Raw genomic sequence first — 8,507 nt, 5'->3', positions numbered from 1 at the left:
TATAACCAAGTCATATCTGTATGGCGCTGTATACACAACACCATAATATGGCTGGATCACCGACGGTAATAGTAGAATCCTGGTCTGTGATTTCAGCTATTGGACCGGTCTCGACAACTTTAAGCCAGTTCAATTTTGTCTGACTGCCTATTTATATACAACAGTGCATATTCTATACCAGTTTGTCCAATCAGAACTAGTCCTGACAATCAACAATTTATTTCATTTTTCTTTCGTTATAGCATTGTTTTTACATATTTTTTGTTGTAAAATTCGGTCATCATAAATAATTTGTTATTTCATTGTGTTTATTGTTAATCTGAGATTCGTTCACTACATCTGACCAAACTGTTTAACGCTAATCAACATATAATTTTCTTTTTTTTGCCTTCAAACCTTATCAAAATATTACATCAGCCTTTGCGCTGTGCTTTCAAAAGTTCGTGTACAAACGTTTGCCTTGCCTTGCCTTCTTTGTCATGAACGACTTTTTCAACGCTCTGGGAACGAAACCAATATATCTGTTTACAATCGACGTGGTACTGTACTATACCAGTTAAACACGCCGAGGACACTGAATGGAAAGACTGTATTATCCGGTCACTGTTTGCATAGTGGTTGTTGTGATGATCCATAGACGTAGATTTTAAATCCTACCGGTGTTGAATACCAAAAAGGGTCGACACCTACGCTGAGTGAGTGTGCCACAGACTCAATACCTAGGCTATATCCACTGGCCTACATACATTCACTAACACATGCGTAAAGGTCAACTCACTGATGTCACTGAAGTAAGGTTTGTGTTTGCATTAAAGTTCGTGTCCTCTGTTGCATTCAAATGCAAATATTCACAATACTACGCTGCTGTGCTTACATTTTATAAACAAAGTCTATCCGTCTGTGCCCACTATCAAGCCTCTACGAAATAACCTTGAAATTTGACAATGGCATTATTTTTGTGATCTGGGTTTGATTTTATTGCATACAAACTTATTGTAACATTTGAATGACTAGTTTAACAAGTCAGCATACATCTAGTAATAGTAGTCATTCAGATGTTTCTTGAGAAAAAATATAGTGAAGATTGATCACAATGTTTTAGATAGAGTAGACGCTATTTTGTGAAATTTTTGTAATTAAGGTAGGTAATTTTGTTTATTTTTTCGATTTTCTGAATCTATATCAAATTTAATTTAAATAATAATATAAGTTACAGAATGAAGAAATATGATAAAAAAAACATGATATCTCTCAGGGGCTATCGACTTGGTAGTACTTGGATTCCACTTAGAAGTGTGACCTTCAGTTGCATTTCGGTATTTGAAAGTGACGCATCTCTGTTTACAATCTTTACCAGTAATAACCACCAACTGCAACTTGTATTCAAAATACTGGGCATGATGCTCAATTTGGCACTAATCCTAGTACTTATCAAACAATCTTAAATCTATGGCGACATGTAAAAAAATGAAGAAGGTATTAAAGCATGTCGATACTTATCTTGAAAATGTGTGTTACGCGATAACATTCTACTGACTTACTCACACTCCTGAAATTTGTTGATCACATACAGAAAAAAAAGGAGTTTAAATTTATCTGTCAACCAGTTATGATGTTATATGTAGACTATGGTAATTAACGTCCTCAGTGTAATGGTACATTTGTTATCGGTATATTATATTCGTCAATTGTGATCAGAAAATTTATTTTAAACTATTAACAATATCGTGTTAGTATATTTTCTTACCTTGTCTTCCTGGTGTGATGTATTACAAATTAAGTAATTTCTTGAATATATCCACAGGTGATCATGCTGAAATATCACATTATTTAGTAGTGACATACTGAAATATTGATATATATTAGTTGTCAGAGAATTAGCGATACATATCCACGCTTTGTGCCTAGTATACACACTTTAAAAAATCAACCAATTTAATGATCATTATTTTGTTATTGCAAAACATGTATGTTTAGGAAAACCTTGCCTATGACAAATCGATAGATAATATATACTCCAATACTCACAGTTACTGAGCAATTAAGAAAGATTGCAAATTATGCAGCCACACCAACGTTGGTGATAAATTTATTTTGCCCTGTTTTTTTTTAATAATATATAAACCATTATTTAAAGCTCAAATACGACGAGTTCTACCACAATAAATCAAATATATCGCCAAACACAAAGTGTTCAATGAAATCACTCTTTCTGCACTTCAATATCCGCGTATGATTCTGTAAGTTAACCGATAGCTTCTTAACTACAACTAGCAGATGTGACAACTGTCAATTAACTGGATATTGCCATGTATTAGTGTGAATGTCGAAGTATGAAATACAAATTTTATAGAATAAGTAATGTTAATCATGTTATATAATCTGAATTGTAAAACTGTTTTTATACATATTTCAAATATATCAAATGTTAGGCAGATGAGTAAATTCTCTTGTGTTCCATGACGTGAAAGGTCACATAACAACATAATAGCAACATTGTTTTTCACATCCTGCATTTAATAGCTAACAGTAATATCAATGTTGTATACTTATAACGTGAATTACATATGATGCACTATTGCCCCAATAGCATTTTGTGCCCATGCACATAATATGTAAATATGACGTGTGTTTAAAATAATAGGCAAATCGCAGTTAAGATATAGCTTAATTATGAATTTAATTAAGTTTTCTGAAGAAAAGTGTCATATTTTGATATGTGACATCGCGGAGCTCGATATAAAATTTATTAAATGACGTAATTTCTTTTTTGAATTAAAAAAGAATTGAAAAGAAATTAAAAATAGCAAAAAATGTTGAACTAAAATAATGATACCCCGAAAATGATTAATACATTCAATAATATCATTTCAGATATTTGATAATATTTTGTAATTCGATATTTGTATTAGCAAAATATATGCCTGCTTTGCAGATTGTATAACTTATTCCACTACATGAAAATACTGCTTTTAGGGGAAGTCATTGTACGCAGTATTGTCTATTTTGTACCACTGTACAACATTAAATAACACCGTAGTCTACTTCAACTACATCATATTTATTCGTTACAGTGTATCAATCATTTGAATCAATTATTCAATCTCTAATTCAAGGCGCGCACACCCCAATGAGTTAAAGTTGTTTCTTATGAAAGAAAATATTTTCAGCAACAAATACTTCATTTGTTTTGGGCAGTTGACTAAAACCAAACAAAAAAAAGAAACGTGCAATATGTTGATTCAGTAAAAGGACCATAGTGTCACACATTTTTTTCAAATTACAAATCGGACACTTTTATTAAATTATGCAGATTAGATACATAAAGTCGTCTTGCATCTCTACTATGTATATGTTTGTTCCTATAATTTTTAAATTCTTTCTATATTCTATGAAAAGTACCCCGTTTTACTTGTAACTATTAGATGGATAACTAAGTTATCAAACTTAAAATTTCTAAAATCAAATAGATCAATTAAGGTAACTCGGAGCAGTGCAGATAAATATAATTTACTCTGAGTAAATTGGTCGTTAAATTTCAAAACTTACAAAAGTTATATATTTCTGAAAAATCATTATTACGCTATTTAGTACTTATTTAATAATATTTTATTTGTTTATATGATTTGGTTAATAATTGACCAAAACTCAGAATGACATCAGTATTATATTGAACTGGGAGCAATATCACAACGTGAATGTTTTTTTTCTAAAGGTACTATCAAATTGAAAAAAAAAATACTTCAATTTACTTCCGAGATTTGCAAATGTGACACATAAGAGGCAAATCCACAATAGTAATTTAAATATGTTCAGATCAACTATTTAAATTTTATCAGTCACTAATCTGTGGACGTCAACATTTGTATAGCAATCTGTTTTTACCTTGTATGTGGTAATCGTTCAGATGTTCTGAGTGAAAACAAAATAAAGTACAATGTTATGAGAACAATGCTTATTAGTTATTTTAGCAGTCGTGTATTTTAATTGGTTCTAATAATCGTTCGTAAGAGTAAAATGTTATGTATGTTATAATCATCGTTTCATTGCATATATATATATATACTATAACATGACAAGCCACAGAATCATTTATTTTGTGTGAATAAAGTAGAAAACAAATATCATATAAATCAATGTAATCTGTAAAAAGGCATTAGGTTGCTCTGTATTTACCTTTGTCGTGTTTATTACCTCATATGTAGGTTGTGTGTTTCTTGTTTCTGGTGAAAGGGAGGTATGATTACTGTCTTCAATGTTCTACAATAAAATATAATGTACTCCAATATCTAATCAGTGACACCATCATAATTCATTCGGGCTATTAGTTATATATTTGTATTCAATACTTCAATAATTTCTCCACTTTGTTACTGTATGCGATTAATAACTGTTCTCTTACCTCATCTGTCTTCAATGTAGGTCTTTCATATACATGTACTGCATCTTTAGTCATTGTAGAAAGTGTTGTATAATTATCACCTGAGTCCGACATAGACTTTAAAACAAAATACAGAATACCAACTTACAACACTAATTTAAACAATGTCAACTACTTAAACAAATACACGGATACGTATTTCTACCGTTTATACGTAATATCATTATTTATTAATAATTATATCGAATGTAATAGAAAATGTAAATAATTTCATGTGAATGGGCTATTGTATTCAAATAAATTGTCAATATCCACGCTATGTATCATATAGAAAACAAAGAAATCATGGTTATTTACTCGTCATTATTTTACATAGAGCATACCTGTTTAGAAAAACTTCGCTTTAGTTTTCTATGTAAAACAAATGCGACGATATTCCCAGTCACTGAGCAACAAAGAAGAACTGTAAGTAATGCCGCCACGCCGACACATATTATACACGGATTTTGGTCAGTTTCTGTAATAATATGCAAATTATAATTTAACAACTCAAACGCAGCACGTACGATGTGAATAAATCAAATATTACGTCACAGGTTTTTACAATAATAACAATTGTTATCGTCATCTAGATTACATGTGTCATAGGCTTATATATACTGCCATATGTATGATAAATTGGATAATAACGACGAATTTGCATTTTTGCGAATAAAGTCAACAACAATGAATATTCAATATATACACATGTTCGAATATTACATGTTGCTATTGATAAATGAAAAATCAGATAATCTCTTAATATATCATTAATATACAGAGAGGTATAATTAACTGCTGACCTGATCCCGTTGCCTGGACTTCAATATCCGCGTATGATTCTCCAAGTTGACAGCGATAAGTTTGAACACATTGTGCATCAAATACAGTTAACGTTGTTGTCTGTTCATCACCTTCTACTGGATCAATATCATAGCCTTCATCAGAAGAATCTATTTGTATGTAATTTGGCCCATCCTGTAGAAACCATTCCCAACTCTCGTTCTCGGGAAATGGTGGTACAGCATCTGTGCCACACTCTAACAAGGCGTCAGACCCTGTTTCGATTTTAAGGGGACTCTCTGTGATAGCGTTAACTGTGGGTTCGTCTACAAACAAACATAATAAGTTGTTTGTGTAAAGCGATTGTTCGGGAAAGCAGCACAATTAATTAACATTAATTAGAATTAAATATATGCTTAAAAAAGTAAAACTGATCAGCCACAAATCAAAACTTTCCTTCGACGAAAATGAGCAGATATAACGTACATGGGTAAATGTAAAGTAGTTGAAAGCAATAATTGTTTAGGTTATTTGTCAACTAGAATACAGTACATCACGTATTATTTTATGAACGATAATTATGGACAACAACACCATGACAGTCGTGCACGGCATTCCTTTGACACATTTACGTCACAGAACTACTTCATCGCTGGAAGGTACAATTTACAGGAAAGACATTGTAACCAAATATCTCTGCAAGTATACTATAATAACATGTTCACGACATACTTACAACTACGGTCATTGTATACCATGCTATACATACATAGTTTATATATTATATATACTTACACGGTTTGTCGACTATTTGTTTATATGGTGTACTAGATCCTATAGTGTTTGTAGCTGTACATATTGCCTCTGATGTTACTATAATGTGAACACATTGTATACTTACAAGGTATTGTGACTGTATGGCTATGTGGTTCACTAGATCCCATAGTGTTTGTAGCTGTACATGTTATCTCTTCTTGGCCATCATCTCCAGTATCTGTAAGTTCCCATGTGTTCTCAGATGTAGTACCAAACTGTCCACCCTCAGCTTCCCATTCATATTGATATGAGTCTGGATTGGCTGTATCTACACATTCCACATTTATCACACCACCATCACTCCATGAAGTAACTCCAATTCCGGAGATTATCGGTATGTCTGAAAAGGAACAAAAACCATGTCAAAAAAAATACCGTATTTTCTCTATTAGAAGTACACCTTAATCGAAATTACATGTATTATATGCTAGATCATAAAAATATGACTTATTTGGATCATCAATAGACATCTATCATTTATAAAGACACATACTACTAATATAGTGACAGAATAGAATAGAATTCTAATAGAAACACAAGCAAGTACAAAATTGGATCATATATTCCTACTACATTACCTCATATAAATATTTCTCAGTTATACAGATAAAAAAAACATTGACCCCTGAACGAGAGGCATTGCATGAGAAGTCATTATTGTTTGGTTGATTTCCCTACCATTGAATATATTTGTTATGGAGAGTATATCATCACTAATTAGCAAAGTGTGAAAGATTCAATCAGCAACTGGTTTGAACGGGACAGGAATGTGGAGAGAGGCGAGGCAAACTGCATACAGTGTCAACAAATTTACATAACACTATATTATGTTAATGAAATTTATTTTATTCATTGTTATGCTAAATTGGTTTTAATGTTTATCCAAAAAATGCCTCGGGAAGGTGGTCAGTTCTCTACAGAAAAGGTATTCTGGCATGTGCGGAACTCAAACAGCCAGTCTTACTTAGCTTCAGCATAAGCACACTATTTTCAAGGGCAGTGAACACCATTTTGGATTTTGTCCCACCCATCAAAAGTTGAGCTACAGATCAGCTAAACATGTACAGAAAAACACAACATTCAAAATCTAAATAAATACTGACATCAGATGTTACTTACGTTTTACATTCATGTAAACACGAGCACTTCTAACTGTTAAGTCTTCATGTTGAAATCCTTGGCATATCAAAGCCTCTCCATTATCTGTTGCATTGAATGTATAATTCAACACACTCCTACTGTTATGTAGTTTGTCATTATTATCGCTGACTTGTGTTGTATATGTACTGTATTCTGCGATATCTTTACCACCTATTGTCCACGTTAACTCAGCTGCTGGGTTACCATCGGTGGATTCACAGGTAAACTCTCTTGCTTCATTTTCATCAACTGTTACAACTGCATCATCACTATAGCCAACTATGTTTATTGAATCTATTCTATCTGCGGGGATAACAGTTTTATACTGTATTATTATAGAATGACGGACGACGCATCTTTGTTAAAGTACATTACTCAAGCATTATAATTTGTCTCTGGGTCTAGGTTCTTATAGCTCATGGCGGTTCTATACAACTTCTATAGAATTTCAACATCATGGTACCTTTTAACTCAACATCAATTTATAATTCTGAATTTTAGTGTGAACAATGTGACACCTAAAAAACTGACTCTTTGTACATATAATGTGTTGATATCAAATGGAGAACATGAAATAATGTGATTTTATCTAAATTTTACTCAAGTAACCTCAATGATTTTTTTAAAGAATATGTCGAATCCACTGCAAATTGTTACATTGCTACACATACTTAAATTAAGCCAAGACAATTTTTTAAAATACGGCATGAAAACGTATCCGTTTGTTGTATTATACTTTACTTACCAAGTACAGTAAGTGTTCCTACTTCCCCATCTTCATTGCCCTGTAAACTAAAATAACAATCATACTCTCCATCATCGTCTTCTAAATCCACATTGTATATAAGCAAGTCATATCTGTATGGCGCTGTGTACACAATACCGTAATGGGCTGGATCACCTACGTTAATAGTAGAACCCTGGTCTGTGATTTCAGCTAGTGCACCGCTCTCACCAACTTTAACCCAGTTCGCAGGTTGTGAACTTGATTGCCAGTCTATAGAGCAGTTCAAGATTGCATCTTCTCCTGGTTTGGCATATTCTATACCAGTTGGTCCAATCAGAACCTGACAAAATACTAAGTATAATATAACGATATTACAAAACCATGGTGACCATTGTATTTTTCCCTATGCAATAGTAACGTTTAGTATAATAACATGGTGGTACTTGCATTCACAAGGTAATGACAAACTACAAATACATTCAATTCTCCACGTCACCAAGTACAGCATGCCATGTTGGTATGTACGGAGACGAAAATGAAAACAACAATGGTACAGTATACTTAGTGGTTGAACAGCCACAACTCAGGTCAGTGTACACTAAAAGATTTATTGACTGTCAG

At 32.5% G+C, this 8,507-nt stretch overlaps 1 long non-coding RNA gene across 1 annotated transcript; it reads right to left on the bottom strand.

Annotated features, from left to right (window-relative positions):
- Window positions 1–7,398: 7,398 nt before the first annotated feature.
- On the bottom strand, window positions 7,399–8,060 carry LOC146746070 (uncharacterized). Its single transcript, XR_014929567.1, has 2 exons — window positions 7,905–8,060; window positions 7,399–7,462 (listed from the first exon to the last, which is right to left on the bottom strand). It is a non-coding gene; the product is annotated as an uncharacterized LOC146746070 (long non-coding RNA).
- Between the last annotated feature and the right edge of the window lie 447 nt (window positions 8,061–8,507).

Source organism: Saccoglossus kowalevskii, chromosome 5 (genome assembly GCF_978046115.1).
Source record: "Saccoglossus kowalevskii chromosome 5, keSacKowa6.1, whole genome shotgun sequence".
Taxonomy (NCBI): Eukaryota; Metazoa; Hemichordata; class Enteropneusta; family Harrimaniidae; genus Saccoglossus; species Saccoglossus kowalevskii.
Note: the sequence above shows the minus strand (reverse complement) of the source record. Positions and strands in the feature narration are given on the sequence as shown.